The 16,173-nt window shown below is 51.3% G+C and overlaps 1 protein-coding gene across 1 annotated transcript in view; it reads left to right on the forward strand.

The window, feature by feature from the left end:
- The first annotated feature begins 4,071 nt into the window (after nt 1-4,071).
- The window catches only part of FRMPD3 (FERM and PDZ domain containing 3), a 78,395-nt gene continuing 66,293 nt past the window's right edge, over nt 4,072-16,173 (forward strand). The window contains exon 1 of the mRNA XM_043571400.1: nt 4,072-4,336. The gene's annotated coding sequence lies outside the window, so the exon portion shown is untranslated. The remainder of the gene's footprint in view (nt 4,337-16,173) is intronic.

A 16,173-nucleotide genomic window follows, 5' to 3' on the forward strand; every position in this document is an offset into this window, starting at 1 on the left:
CATTCACGCGTGCGCGCGCTCTCTCTCAAAATAAATAGTAATGAGAAAAATATTGTATTGCCTGTATGGCTCAGGCACTGACCAGGAAGGATGAACAGCCCCTAGAACTAGAGCAGCATTCTAGAGGGCCCCTACTAGCCAGGCATTAACCCTCTGGTTGCTGGATCAGAAGGAGGTGGGGACAGTTGGAAGGCACTGCGGGGGGGGGGGGGGGGGACGGGGGGGGGTTGCGGGGGGTGGGGGTGGGGAGTTGAGGCAGCAGCTGTTTAATGATCATTAAGTCACGAATGTAAAATCTGACTAAGTGTGATGGTGGTACAGGTGTTCACTGGTAATGTCAGCCCTGATCCTGGGGCAGCTGGAATCAGTCCTGGAGGTCATAGGGGATTAACATGCAGAGAGCTACTGCTGGGGATTTGAGGGTTCCTGTCTGCAAGCTGGGGTGGGGGCAGTGAACAAATTCTCCCTTTGTCCCCCGGCCAAGGTGGGTCAGACGCTGGCTGCATTGTTGAATAGCAGTGCCTGGGTCATGCCCATAGTGGCAATCCTTCATACCTGTCTAGCTTCCATGCATACGCAATGCCATGCCCAATGTTCTCGAATGAGGGCCCATTCTGGAGGAAACATCAGTCTATTTCAGTGCTATTTAGCCTAGAATCTGAGCCTGACAGAATAGGAAGGGACACTACAAATCTGCTCTCTTTCAACTTAAGGAGAAAGTGAGATCTAGAGAGGGAAAGTGTAGGGCCATACATCTAATTAGCTCCAGAGCTGGGATGAGCAGCAAGATGTCCCTGCTCCCAGCCTGGTGTATTTTCTATTGCTTTCTTTGCTATTATTCCAAGCCTTCATTATCGTCAAGGGAAGATGCCAGAATATCCTCAGGGCCAACCATACCCATAGGTAAACATGATGTGATCAAATAGGTCTCCTCAATTGCCTGTCACTGTGCCTGAAATTTCACCATCGGTGATTCTTTCCTTTGGATCTTGAAGCTTTCCAGTCTTTCTGGGGGATATAGGTGTGGAATTTGTTGACAGTCCCGGAGAGAAAGACTTTGTAAATTGGACTCAGGTTATATAGCTCGGGGAGAGCAGCAGCAGGTGGCCGGGGGGAGGGGAGGAGGGAGAAGATGCAGGCTGAGGTAGACATGGGGACTCAGGGCGAGGATCTGAATCCAGGGCCCAGGCCACCCTGAGTGGGGCAGAGGAGTATTTGATACACCCACACCCAAAGCATCCATCAGCCTGGCTTGGGTGCCCAAGGAATCATTTTCCCGGGAGACAGTACTGTAACCCGAGGGGCCTGAATCACTGGCCCACTCTGGGGAGAAGGACAGGAGAGTAAGGATAACATCAGGCTGTCTGGAGTGGCCGCGGGGGGCACTTTATTAAGAGGAGGAGCCTGGGCAAGATGGATGTGACAAGGGAATCTATGAAGACATTGAGAGGAATCTCAGCTGCAAGAGGGATGGGCTCCAAGACTGCCAAGGGAAGTTAGGTGTGGAGACTGCCTGTTTGGCGCCTACCCCCCAGGGACCTGCTGAAGGTGCCCTGGCCCAAGGCTAGGCTCCTTTCTGTTGCTGCCTCTGACTTCCATTCTGGTTTGGCTCCAGAGCTGTGCAACGCAGCCCTAGGCTTGGCTGGCCATGGTGCCCATGTTCCCCATCAGTTGTAGCACTTAATTATCAAAGGGGCTTCAGGGTGACAGTCTGGTGGGAAGGCGGGAGAGGAAGGAAAGAGGCTAGCAGATTTGTCTGGAAAGGGTTTGCCTGGCAATACCCTGTGTTTCCTTTAAGTATATGTTTACTTGGGGGTAGCAAGAGGTAGGGGAAAGTGCTTCTGGAACTTTGGTAATTAGCATAGTGTTGTAATTTAGATTGTAGGTCTATTTGGGGTGCGGGGCTTGTTGGGGTGTGCTGAGCCAGCTGAAGACCCTCCAAGAGACTTCACTAGTTCTGTTGTAGATCTCAGCCAGCCAGGCAAAGCCAGAACCCCTAACATCCCCCCAAAGAGAGTATCCGCCACCCTCAAGGCCACCTTCTGCTGTCTGATATAAGTCCCTTGCTTCCTAAAGGGGTGTTGCTGGAGGTCTCAAGTGGTTTCCACCCAGACATGTACAGTGCCGGGTTCAGTGGGCTCTGGTGGTGGGCGGGGGGAAGGGGGGATGCTAGGGTTGCCAGGAATTAGAGACCCAGAGCCAAGACTGTCCCCTGGGACCACTCAAGTCCCCCCAAACAATCTGCCTGGCTTAAGGCCAGGCCATCACTAACCTGAGTGTCATAGGCACTGCTGAGGGAAGATGATATTTCACAGAGCAGAGACTCCTGCCCAGGTGAGGATCGGTGATTCAGGGAAGATGGAATTCAGTGCAATGAATTTGGGAAAGTCAGCCAGGAATTCTTCTAAGCTTTACTTCCCAGCAGCCCCCCTCCCACCTCGGAGATGGACTAATCCCTGACATTCGTCTGGTGGCTTTATACTTTTCAAAGCTCCTTCACATCCATTTTGTCCACTGAGCCTCACAAACAACCCCATGAATTAGGGCAGGAAGGTGTTATTATCCCTGTTTGACCAGCAAGAAAACTGAGGCCTCAAAAGGATACATGACTCATCCAGGGTCACACAGCTATTTAGCCAAAGGGCTGGGACTTAAAATATGTTTCCTAACTTGCAGTACTGTGTGCTTTCCACCTCCCATGTGTGCGGACGCCCCCACAGAATCATGGAAGTGCCCAGCACCCAGCATGGTGCCTGGCACATGATAGATGCTAATAAATATTTGCTGAACGAATGACTGAATGGATAAGTAGGAACAAGGCAGGGGGGAATACAAACTGCTCATTTTTTAATGATCAGAATGGAAGGGCAGGAATACTAGGTTGTTTCATCATTTTGACCAGAAAGGAAGGAGTAAGAGATCTTTCCCATTTCACAGATGTCATTGTCAAGGCAGGAAGATGAGGGTAGCTCCCATAGGGAAGCCACAAAGCTTAATCTCCCCACAGGCTGCTTTCTACTCACACTTCATACATTTTTTTAATGTTTATTTATTTTTGAGAGAGACAGAAACAGAGCGCGAGTTGGGGAGGGGCAGAGTGAGAGGGAGACACAGAATCCCAAGCAGGCTCCAGGCTCCAAGAGCTGTCAGCACAGAGCTCCAACGCACCAACCCACCAACCGTGAGATCATGACCTGAGCCGAAGTCAGACGCTTAACCCTCTGAGCCACGCAGGTGTCCTTCTACTTACAGTTTAAAGAGGAATGAGTGGTGTGGACCCTCACTCCAGGACCAGGAAGGAGTCAGATCAGCCCTATAGGAAGATCACCCTCCTCACCCTGTCCCTGTGAGCCTCTTCTCTCCCCGTGTCCCCGCCAGAGGCTCCCTGAGGTTCTGCTGTGGGAGGGGTCTCTGAGCTCCTTTAGGGCCTCTGCACCTCCCCCCACTTTGATCCTTCTAGCATACCGCAGACAGACCTCACAGGCTCGGTGCCTGCCTCCTGTATGGCACCTGGACCAAGACTACTTTTCTGTACCTTCTTGTGTGTCCCACAAGGCCTGGCACATAGTAGGTGAATGGTCTGGGGTAAAGAGGGATGGCCACTCCATGGCACTAGGCACTGCAGTCAGTATCCAGCCTCCTGAGGTCCCCATCTCCACCCTCATCAGCAAACTGGCCTGGAGTTGCCACTCGTCCCCAGTGCTGTCAGAGAAATGGGGACACGGGAGGTGGAGACGCGGGTATTCAAATGTTGCTTTGCAGCAGCACGAAGTGGCTCCTGAGGCTGGCAGCAGCGGAATCTGAGATCCCACTGGGGTCGAAGCCGGGCCCCACCACTTACTGCTTAGCCCGCGTATCTGGGATGATTTGCTTTGCTCCCCTGGACGTCGGTTTTAATTTCTGTCAGCTGGGGAGGATGCTGGGGTGAGAGAATGGATGTGAAGCCCGGGGACCGGCACCGAGCGCTCGCTGGATTATCCGCACGGCCCCTCCCTGGCTCCCCCGCGGGGCCCGGCCAGGGGGGACGGGAGGCGGGGGCTCCTCCGCGGCGGACTGTGGGGCGGGCGCGAGGCAGCAGACGCCGTGTTTACCAGCGGCCTCGCTAGTTCGCCACCTCAGCCGCGGCTCTGGGGCCGAGCCAGTCGCCTCCTTCTTTAAGATTCTGGTCACAGCAGGGGCTGGGTTTCTAAGGCAGTCGTGATCTTTCTCTTTCTACAGACACCGCTGTCGCTCCGGTCGGCGCGGGGCACAGCCGGGGGCAGCGCGAGGGGGAGACGGCGACGGGGTTCCCGGGGCCGGGAAGCAGCCCAGCCCCGGTCTGGAGAGGGCTCCGACAGTAAGTACGGCGCTCCGAGCGGCCAGGGGTCTGGCTCGCCTGGGAGGAGGCCAGAAAGCGGGGCACCCGGCCGCCGAGGCTGGAGTCTGGGGGATTTGGGAGGTCGGCAGCCGAGCGCCTGCCCCGCGCCCCCCCGCACCCCCGCTGCCGACCCCTCCGAGTGACTCCGGGCGGTGCGGGCACGGGCCCCTGGGCCTGGGTGCGCGCCCCCTCGGCGCAGTCGGTGGACGGAGTTGGCGCGTCGGGAGCCGACCTCCGCCCGCCCGGCCGGGAGCCCCGAGCCCCCAAGGAGCCATTCCGGGCGTCGGGCCGCCGCGGGCCCCTTCGCCGCACCGCCCGCGAGGGAACTGGAAGACGAGATGCGCGGGGTTGAGGGTTTGGACGCCGTGGAAAAGTGGCGGCGTGAGCGGGAAGTTTTCCGCTGGAGCGGGGGGGGGGGGGAAGGAGAGCAGGAGCAGAGAGAGCGGGAAGCCGGGAGGCAGTCGTTGGTGAGGGCAGACAGAGGTGACCCCTCCTGGGGCCCGGGCCCTGCCCTCCCCGCCGCCCGCTACGCCCATCCCCCACACCCTGGGCGAGGAGCCCCAGCTCCCGGGCTTCGAGACGCCTGCACCCCCTCGCACACACCCCCACCCCGGGCCCCAGCTTCCCCAGGGCCCAGCCGCCCAGGCTGGCCTGCCCTGCTGCCCTGGAATGGTCTCAGCGTTCACGCAGCATCGCGGGACTTAGAAACAAGACCACCCTATCAGGTGGTGCATTACTTGTAGAAACCTCAGCAAATCGGGAAATGCTGGGGCATACCTGTCACTTTCTTTTCCTGAGCTGTGTAAAATTCAAGGGCGGGGGGAGGGGGGGATGGCTGAGTTCATAAGTCACTTAGCCTCCTGCTCAGAAAAGACCCCCATCTCCCTTCCACTCCTCTGCCCCCAGTCACTCTTCTTTGCTGAGAGCACTGATGATCACAGTAGGCACATTGCTTTTGTGCCAAGCATTGGGCTAACAAGCTTTTAGGTAGCAGTAAGAGTCCGTGTTCAAGAAGAACAGTAGCTGGCACTCACTTGGGGCTTTCTGTGTGCCTAGCACATGTAGTATATTTAATCTTCACAACAAAGCTGTGAGGTAGATCCTCACATTAGCACCATTTTACAGATGAGGAAATTGAAGTGATGGAAACTGAGAGGTGGACAAGCCCAAGGTCCCACAGCAGGGGAGAAGCAGAGATGGGATCTCCACCCCCCTTCCACTGTTAGCCATGAGAAATGTTGTGAGAAATTGGCTTTAATGAAGTTGTAGAATGGTTTGTTTTCCCTACAGAAAAAGTTTATTTATTCTGTAGATCGGAAGTTAGAGCCCAAGGTCCAAATGGATTTGAACCACCTTCATTACATTCTGTGGAGAAAGGCAAACCCAGTGGGCTGTAACAGGACAGTGGGTCCTGTTAGTAAGTGCCTAAATAGAACAAAGATCATAATCATTGCTAATAGCCATTATCGATGGAGCACTCACTTTGTATATTTAATCTTCACGGAGATACTTTTAAGTAGGTACTATCATGAGCCCCATTTTACAGATGAGGGAACTGAGACTCTGGAGGTTGAGTAACCTGTCACAGAATTGGGATTCCAGCCCACATCCCAGGCTAGAGCTAACCTTTGACAGATTTGTGCAAGAGGCAGACGTTCCCCTATCACCTACCTGAGCTGGGCCCCTTGAGCTGTGCCCTCCCAGCCAGTTGCCCAGAACTCTGCACCATTCCCTCCTTTCCTCAGCCCCTGTTTGCATGAACAAAGGGATCGTACAAGTTGTAGAAGAAAGGGCTTCCCAGAAAACATGAGGCATTCTGTGTGGATTTGGGTTTTGTGGTTGTACTAAGTGCCGTGCCTGCAACATCAAGAAGTTGTTCTGCTTTATAAGTTTTATTAATTAGACAAGTGTCTGGTCTGCTGGCTTGGAGTTGTTAATCCAACATTATGGCTCTATCTGAGTACCTCTGCTAGGAATTATTTTCTGAAAAGTTTTTAAAGCCTTGCTTGCAATGCTGAGCAAAGCCATCTTCCCACCTTCTGGGGAAGGAGAGGGGGCTTGTGTCTTGGCCAGGATTTCAGTAGTAGGAAATACTGCTAACGCTTGAGTAGTCTTATTGCTGTCCTACTGATAGTCAGCCCTCCTACCCCCAGGATGGTCCCCGTGGGGTGAACAGAATGTGGCCGGGCCCCAAGGGGAGGGGCTCTTCTGCGTCACATGTGGCCCTGCGGGGGGACTCCACCACTGGCCCTGGCCCTGGCCCAATAAATAGAGCTGGCTTCAGTGGGCCCTCTTCAGTATGGCCATACTAGGGCATGTGAGCTTTGTGACTTTGGTCTCCATTACTGTGGATGCATCTCAGTGCATCTGCTGGCAAGCTACCTTTCCCTTTTCTTTCTGTTGTGAGAGGGGGGCCTTCCATGTGTAGCTTTTGGGCAGTGTGTAGATGTATGGCTGGTAACCCCAGCGCTGGGCTGTGTCCCTAGTCATCAGTGTGGCCTCCCTGAATGCCCCGCCACATCTCCGAGGCCACGTGAAAGGAGCCAGTAGGTAGCTCAAGTCCTCTGCCCTCATTCCTGCAACCAGAAATTGAAGATTCCCTTCAGTTTTGCCTGAATTTGTTCCATTATTTCTTCTTTTCATTGCAGAGGCTTAAACACCTAGAGGTTTCCCCCGTTCCTATTATTCGTTTGCTGTCAAATTTGACATTCCTTTCCTGGAAGGTCCTTCGCCTTGACCATCTGCGGACTCCTATTCACCTTCACCACTCAGCTTAGTTGGGGGGACCGGGAGGGGCGTCTGCTGGAAGTCATGGGGGTGGTGGGGAATGGGCCCTCCTCCGGAGCTCTCATAACATCCTCTGCTGCCCCTTGTGGTTCCAAGTGACACATGGTTTTATGTTTGCTCACACACCTGCTCCCACCTCAGACCACAGCCTCTCTGAAAGGGAGAGATGGGGCCTGTTTTATCTTCATATCGCCAGTACCCAGCACCATGTCTGGCACATAGGAGGTACTTGGTAAATTTTTGTTGCGTATATGAATAAATGCATGAATGAATGCATCTAAACTCTGGTGGAGGGAGCCCGTGACTCAAGCAAGGGTCTCTGCCATTGTTCCCCTTACAAGCAAGGAGATAGGAGCGAACTAGCATTATTCTACAATCGAGTCCCAGCTCTGCAGATTTTAATCACTGAAAAAAATACAAATACACTGTAATGCCAAAACTTGAATGCTTGGGGAAGGGCTTTTATGGTTAATAGAATGTTCTGGGTAACTGAAGGTTAGGCAAAAAAGCTACACACACGCGCGCGAGCGCGCGCACACACACACACACACACACACACACACACACGCCTTTTTTCCTTACCCTTCTTGGTTCTTTCTAAAATGCCTGGGTCTGGTTTTCTACCTTAGTGAGTCAAGTCTGGGGTCCATGGTTGAATCTGTGTTGCTGAGGAGGGAGCCTGCAAGTTCTCAGGATCCCCTAGGATTCTGTCTCCCCCAAGTCTGGTTGGAGAGTAGGGTGCGATCTCCTTACCACCCCCACCTCCACCCAGAGACAAGCCCACAGGCCCTTAGAAGTTTGCAAATTTACTGCCCTTCACCTCCAGGAAACAGACAGCACCCCTTTACCAGCCTAACAACACAGGTGAGGTGCAGAGTGTTTGCGTGCTAACTCATGCTCTCTGATATAGTAACTCAGCACTTGCCCTTGCCCTTGGCTTTTATTCTTAGGTAGAGAGTTCACCAACCTCCCTCTCCCTTTTCTGATTCCATAAGAGCTTCCTTTTCTTTTTTTAATGTTTATTTATTTTTGAGAGAGAGAGAGAGAGAGAGAACACACACACACACACACACACACACACACACACAAACACGAGTGGGGGAGGGGCAGAGAGAGAGGGGGACAGAGGATCCGACTGCTGACAGCAGTGAGCCTGATGCAGGGCTCAAACTCATGAACTGTGAGATCACGACCCAAGCCAAAGTCGGATGCTCAACTGACTGAGCCACCCAGGTGCCCCAGGATTTTCCTTTTCTTTAGGAAAGACCTTATAATTTGTTCTTCTCTCTCAGCAGAAAGATGCAATCAGGCAGGAGAGAAGGGGTCTCGGCCTGAAGCTGTATTTGGCATCTCTGGACACCTCCAGACAGGGTGATATGAGTTTATCAGGCCTCTGCTCACATAGCCTCTTTTGTGGAGTTGCTCTTGGCCTGATTTCTGCACTGCCCCCACCTGGATACTCCTGGATGGACATCTTGAAGATAGAGCACAGGGAGGAAGCCGAGGATTGCTCCTGTCTTTTCCCTCACCAAAGGTCAGCCTGGTGCCTGCTGGGCATGGTGCCTGAGCTTAGGTTCCACCTGCATCGTGTCAGGCAAGGAGGGGGCAGATGGGCATCTAGGCAAAGCCATGGGATAGATATGCCTTTCTCTCTCCAGGAATGTCTAGACTGGCCTGCCCATCTCCTCCTAAGCTCCCCAAGGGGCCACTGGGGAGAAGACCTCTTGCCCCAGCAGAACCAGACATGAGAGAGAGGAAGAGGGAGAGTAAACCTCTCAATTTCCCGCTTCCTAGCTAACCTCCCCTGGCACCCCCTCCCTCACTCAGGCTGTTATCTCTGTGCCCCTGCCGTAGCCCCCCTGCTCCCTTCTGTCTCCAGGCCTGCTCTCAGTGCCCTCCCTCTGGACTGGCCCAAATATGGCCCCTCCTCTAGAAAACCTTCCCCTGCTGCTTCTGGAAGTCAGCAGAGGGTGGACAAGGGTGAAGTAAATAACTTCCAAGATCCCTGCCAACTCTGAGATTCGGCTGTTTGACCAGAGTCAAGAGCTGGGGGCATCCTAGGCTGGTGGCCCAGGCTGTCAATGCCTGACAGCCTCACGGAGAGGAGGGAGACTACACAGCCAGCCAGCCAAGTAGGCCCTTGTTTGGCTTCAGGAGGCTTTGCTGGGAGCCCTGTATAGCCAGAGCCTGCCAGGCAGCCCCCAGAGGGGTGCTATTTGAGCCCTGGATCTTTGGCTGCTAGAGGCAGCTACTTGTTGGGATGTTCCCAGCAGCTCCTGCCCACACTTGCTCCCCCTATCCAGCCTCCAAGCCTTGTTTACAGTTCAGTCCTTGGCAGACTAGAGGCTAGGATCCAAGAGGAGAGAGAGATCTGGGTGGCCAGGGACCCTCTCCTGGCTTAGCATTCTGTGCCAGAGCACTGAAACCCAGCCTGGCCTCCGAGAGATGTGTTCACTGAGGGGAAGAATTCAGGCCTGCTGCTCCCTTCCATGCCAACTCCACTTTTCCCATCATGACCATTCCCTCCCAGCTTAAAGAATTCTCTCCCCTCCCTATTTTCTCCTCTTGATCTCATTCTCTTTCCCAAGAATAATACAGCCTCTGGTCGCTGGGGGATCAACCCAGGTCAGGATGGCACCCCAGGTGTCTTCCTCAGGCTGTTTCAGATGTGCCCTTGCTCACCACGTCCCTATCTGTGAAATGGGGAGGGCCATCGTGGTGTCAGTATGGCATAACCACAGTGCCCCTTCCCAAAGAGCTTGAGCACCCCAAGTCCCATATCAGAAGGCTCTGATTGTCATGTGACCCTTTTGCAGCTGCAGGAGACTGAGGGAAGAGCTGGGAGTGGCCCAAGGGCATTTAGAGAGCAGGTGAGGCACTGGAGTGGCCCCCAATAGAGCCAATACAAGTTGGTGGAGTTGGTGGAGTTGGTGGCCATGGGTTCTCTGTTGGCCTCATCTTCCTCAAGCCTGTCCTTTGTCCTTCACTGTCTCTGAGGCCCTCCTCTTGTCTCACGTCTCTACTTCTGTGTTTTTCTCTGCCTCTTGTCATGCCCCCACCCCAGCTCTGTCTGGCCCCCTTTCCCACTCAGCTGGCTTCCCCTCCATTCCTCTCTCTCTTCCCCTCTGGCTCGATCTCTGCCTCTGCCTCCTTTGAGAAATACTTGGTGTGGTACATGGAAGGTGGGATCAGGGGTGCCCAGGACTCTCTGGAGTGATGTGACCCCTCCTTTAAGCTTCCGTGAATATTTCCTTGCTCCTGTTCGCCATCCCTGCCTCTGCCAGTGACAAGTGAGCAGGAGCTAAAATACAAGGATCTCCTCGCTAACGCCCACAGCTCAGTGGCAGCAGCTTCAGACCTTGTGACCCACAGTGCTGTATGGCATCAGCCTCACATCTGGCACAGTCCTCACATCTGTCACTGGGCTAGCAGCCCCAGAAGGAAGGGTTTAGGAGCGTGTCTAGGCCCATTAGACAACATGTCTGAGTCTATTGGATGTGTAGCCCCTGAGGGGAGAAGTAAGGAGGAGCAGGGGGGGTGGCTTCCCAGAGGGTCCTCCGCAGCATCTGCTCAGAGGCATCATCTGAGCATTGGTCTTTTGTGAGGTGACTCCAGGTTTCCAGGTATTTGTGGAAGGACAGATAGCCTCTGGCTCTCTACCTTCCCCCTTGTGACCTGCTAGAACAGGTGACAGGTGTTCTCCATCCCAGCCCACTGGGGAACAGCAACTGTTTGGACAACCAGAAAATGAATCCAGACACAAGCAGGTTTTCTAGAAGATGCCTCTTCAGGCTCAGCTGAGGAGGAAGTTGCAGGGCCATGAAGAACTGGATGGTAATAGGGAGGCAGCCCTCAGAAAATAACCAGATCTGGGGTGCCTGGGTGGTTCAGTTGGTTAAGCATCTGACTTCGGCTCAGGTCATGATCTCAAGGCTCATGAGTTCGAGCCCCAGGTCGGGCTCCTCACTGGCAGCACTGAGCTCGGTTGGGATTCTCTCTCTCTCTCTCTCTCTCTCTCTCTCTCTCTCTCTGCACCTCCCCACTTCTGCTTTCTCTCAAATAAACTTAAAAAAAAAAAACGGATCTTCTACCCAGTAGGAGACTGCTAGGAGTGGGAAGGGCTATCCAAAGCCATCCTGTCCAACCTCCAGGCCTCTGGCCGTTCTGAAAGAATTATTTGTCCTTTAAAGAAACATTCTTTTCCTGAGAAGGAATAAGTGTTAGATTTCTCACCCTCATACCCCTAAAAGGACTGGAGCCATGCCAGCTTCCATTTCTTCTTAGATCGTAGCTCTCCTATACTTTTCCTTTCACTCCATTTTCTCCCCACCTTTGTATTTGGCCAGAGATGTTGAGGGGTTTCTCCCACCAGCCAGACTCCCCATCCAAAAACCTGTCTTTCACAGGCTGAGACAGAACCAGTAGGCATTTGATAATGAATTGCATGGAGTGGCCTAGGGATCATAATTTGTATGCCTCAGAATCACTCCTACCCAGGCATCCATCAATCCATTTAGAAAATATTTATTAATCACCTGCAATGTGCCAGGTACCATACTAGGTGGTAGAAACGCCATGTTGAACAAAAGAGACACAGTCAATACTCTTATGGAGTCTCTAGACAAATAATCACATAAATGAATATATATAATGATGAGACTCCTGAGGGAAATAAACAGGCTGTAGTGATGGGGATAACCAAGGCAGAGTTCTCAGGGAAGGCCTCTGGCCTCTGTGAGGAGGCGATACTTAAGTGGGGACCTGAAGGGTGAAAGATCAACCATGTGGAGAATGGGAAAAGAATTTTCCAGGCGAAAAAGGAATGCCAAGTGGGAGGGCCTTGAGGTGGTAGAGAACTTGATGTGTTCAGAAATGGAAAAAAACACCAGTGGGGCCAGATTGTACCAGGCAAGAGTAAGAATAGCTTAAGAAGGGTTTGGCAAGGAGGACAGGAGATCACACAGGGTCTCTCGCAGGCCATGAAGGAAGAATTTGGATGTTATTCACTTGTAGTGGGAGACATGTGCAGGGTTTTGAGCAGGAGGAGAGCAGCAGGATCTGATTTGGACTTTGCATTATCTATACAGACCAGACTGAAGTGGGGGCAACCGTGGCCTCAGGGAGACCAGGACGGAGGCGTCTGCAGCAATCCAGGGGACGGATGATAGTCACTTGAACAGGGTGATAGCCGTGGAGATGGAGAGTGTTGGTCAGATTGAGAAGGAACAGCAACCAAGACTTACCAAGGGATTTGCTGTTGGGGGTGGGGGTGGGAGAGTGGTGGTGGAAAGGGAGGGACAGGACTCAAGAATGACTCCAAGGTTTCTGGCTTGAGTTATTAAAGAGATGATGGTACCATGTACTGAGATGAGGAAAGCTGAGAGAGGCCTAGACTGGGGGGCTTGAGTTATTAAAGGATGATGGTGCCACGTACTGAGATGAGGAAAGCTGAGAGAAGCCTAGACTGGGCCTAGACTGAGTTCAGTTTTGGACATATTAAATTTAAGAACTCTGTGAGACATAAAAGCAGAGATGACAGAACAGATCGTTGGAATATAAGAATTTGGGAGCTCACAGAAGAGGTGTGAGTAGAATACAAATTTGGGATCGTGTGCATACAGGTTGTATTTAAAGCCAGGGGACTGAGGAGGGGCGCCTGTGTGGCTCAGTCAGTTAAGCATCTGACTTCGGTTCAGGTCATGATCTCTCAGTTCATGAGTTCAGGCCCCACATTGGGCTCTGTGCTGACAGCTTGGAGCCTGGAGCCTGCTTCAGATTCTGTGTCTCCCTGTCTCTCTGCCCCTCTACCGCTTGTACTCTGTCTCTCTCTCTCTCTCTCTCTCTCTCTCTCTCTCTCTCAAAAATAAATAAAAAATAAAAAAAATAAAGATTAAAAAATTTTTTTTAAAAAGCAAGGGGACTGAGGAGACCACCTGGAAAGAGAGCAGAGAAGGGAAGGCCTGAGACTGAGTTGGGAAGAATGGCAATATCTAGTGATTCAGTAGCAGAGGAGAAGCCCACCAAAGAGACGAAGAAAAAAAGTGGGCAGAGAGGTTGTTGGAGACTCAGGAGACCATCACAGAAGTCAAGAGAGAGTACTTCAAGGGAATGGCCAACTCTGTCCAAAGCCAGTGAGAGGTTGAGTAAGATAAAAACTGAGAGTTGACCTTGAAGGCCATTGATGACCCTAACAAGAGCAACTCTATGGAGTGATGGATGTGGAAGCCAGATTATAATGGATTGAGGAGCAAGGGGAAGATGTCAAAGTGGAGACAATATGTGTGGAAAACTCTTGAGCAGTTTTTCTGTGATGGGGAGCAGGACAAAGGGACAGTGTAAGAGGACTGTGGCATGGAGGGAGGTGGTTTAAGTTTTTTCTCTTAAGGATGGGCTATTTCCATCAGCATGCTAGCATGATTCTAGAGAGGCGGAGAGATCGATGAGTTACGGAAGAGATTGAATGCCCAAAGGAGCAAAATCCTTGAGAAGATGAGAGGGGATGGTACCAGAGCATAAATGAAGAGATGTGCCATTAGTAGAAGAAAAGAAACATACTCCATTTTAATTGGAGGAAAAAAGGAATCCGGGGTACAGGTGTAGGCGGGGTAGAGTATAGACTCGGTGATGGTAAGATGAGGGAAGGAGCTCTCACTTGATGGTTTGTTTCCTCAATCACGTACGGACAAGGTCATCAGCCAAGGCATGTTGGGACCAATGGAGAGATGCAGAAGATTGAGCAAAGAGGAGGAATTATGAAATAATCACCTTAGAGAGTGAGAAAGTGGTGGCCAGACAGCACTGTGGGCCCACACCAGGTTTGAGACCGTGAATATAAAGTGAAAGCCTTGGACTCCACCATGTGTTTTTTTCTCCAACTGCCTTCAGGTACTTGGATGCAGGCACAGAGAATGCATATGGTTGAGGTCATTGAGGAATGAGGTTTTGCATGGCAAGAATAGCAAAGGACAAGGAAATAAGGGAGTTAAAGGCAGGTGCAAGAGAATGGTCATAATGGTAGACCAGGAGCTCTAATTTGGACATGAAGGGAAACAAAGATAAGAGGGAGCTTCAAGGACAGTAAGAAAGTAAATATGGGAGGGGTGCCTGGGTGGCTTAGTCAGTTAAGCTCAGGTCATGATCTCGAGGGTTCATGGGTTCAAGCAGCGCGTCAGGCTCCGTGCTGACAGTACAGAGCTGGCTTGGGATTCTCTGTCTCCCTCTCTCTCTGCCCCTCCCCGACTCTTGCTGTCTCTGTCTCTCTCAAAATAAATAAAGAAACTTAAGGAAAAAAAAGAAAATAAATAGGAGAAAGGTTTCAGGAAGGCGTCTCTGAGGAGGTGACATTTAAGCTGAGACCTGAATGGAACACAAAGAATGGAAGAAGAGATTTCTAGGAAAAGGGAATCCCAAGTGGGAAGTGAATAAGTGATCATGACGCTTCTAGTTATTTCTGCAGTGGGAGTCCCGTGGGAGGTAAACTGCCAGGATAAATGGGATAGGAGCAAATGGCAGGTTGGCGAAGGAGACTGGGGAGGTGGTGCAGTATCTGATGACCACCCAAAGTCTAGGTGTGATGATAGAGCGAGTAACCGAGTGAAGTGGGGGAAGCAGTTGCTGAAGGCCTCCCCATAGCCATGTGCATGTTCAATTCACTAACAATGATATCAAGAGTATGCAGTGGGTACAGCCATTTGGATGGTGGTTATCAAAAAAGAAAAACAGAAAATAGTAACAAGCGTTGACAGGGATGTGGGGAAATCAGATTTTGCATTGTGGTTAAGAATGTAAAATGGTGCAAAGCACCTGGGTGGCTCAGGCATCTGACTCTTGATCTTGGCTCAGGTCATGATTTCATGGTTTGTGAGTTCAAGCCCCACGGTGGGCTGTGCACTGGCAGCTTGGAGCCTGCTTGGGATTCTCTCCTCCCCTGCTTGCTCTCTCTCTCTCTCTCTCTCTCTCTCTCTCTCTCTCTCTCTCTCTCTCTGTGTGTGTCTTCAAAAATAAACATTAAAAAATCTTTTAAAAAAGAATGTAAAATGGTGCAGTCACTGTAGAAAATGATAGAGCAATTCCTTTAAAAAAATTCAACATAGAATTACTATATGACCCAGCAATTCCACTTGTAGGTATATACCCAAAAGACAGGAAGGCAAGGACTCAAACAGATAACTATGCACTCATGCTCACTGGCAGCTTTATTCATAATAGCCAAAAGGTGGAAACAACCCAACTGTCCATTGACACATAAATAAGATGTACCACACACATACACATGGAGTATTATTTAAACTTTAAAAGGAAGAGAATTCCAACCCATGCTCTCATACAGATGAACTTTGAAGACATTATGCTAGGTGAGATAAGCCAATTAGAAAGGGCCAAATGTTGTAGGAGTCCACTTACATGGCTTCCTAGAACAGGCAAATCCATAGACATGGAAAGTAAAATGGTAGTTGCTAGGTTCTGACAGGGAGAGGGGAATGGGGAGTTGGTGTTTACTGGGTCCAGAGTTTCACCCTGGCATGATGAGAAAGTTCTGGAGATAGATGGTGGGGATAGTTGCACAACAATGTGATAAAATTGATGCCACTGAACTGTATGCTTAAAAATGATTAAAATGGTCAATTTCATGTTATGTATATAAGAATTGGAGTAGATGGGAAGATCACATGTGACCAGGAACTGAAGTCCTCAGTGAATGTGGGGGGACTACTCAGGAAGTTGTAGATAGCAATAGCGGGACAGAAAGGGTGGTAGGGGTGGGTGGCAGGCATGTTCCTCAAAGGAGCAGGATTTTTTGCAAAAGGAAAGAGGAGTAGTGGCTCAAAGGTAGCATTGGCAAGCACGGAGAACACCTACCCCACGTGCAGGTCTTGAAGGTCTTGAGTTTTGAGCATGAAAAAAAAAAAAAAACAACTTCCATTTGAGAGGGCTGGTGGGCAAGTGATGTCCTCAAGGAATAAATCAGACCTTCATTGGGAGAGGAGGTGAAGGGTACTTTCAGAGAAGAAATTGTCAACATCGGAGAA

The sequence above is a fragment of the Prionailurus bengalensis genome, chromosome X (genome assembly GCF_016509475.1).
Source record: "Prionailurus bengalensis isolate Pbe53 chromosome X, Fcat_Pben_1.1_paternal_pri, whole genome shotgun sequence".
NCBI classification, from domain to species: Eukaryota; Metazoa; Chordata; class Mammalia; order Carnivora; family Felidae; genus Prionailurus; species Prionailurus bengalensis.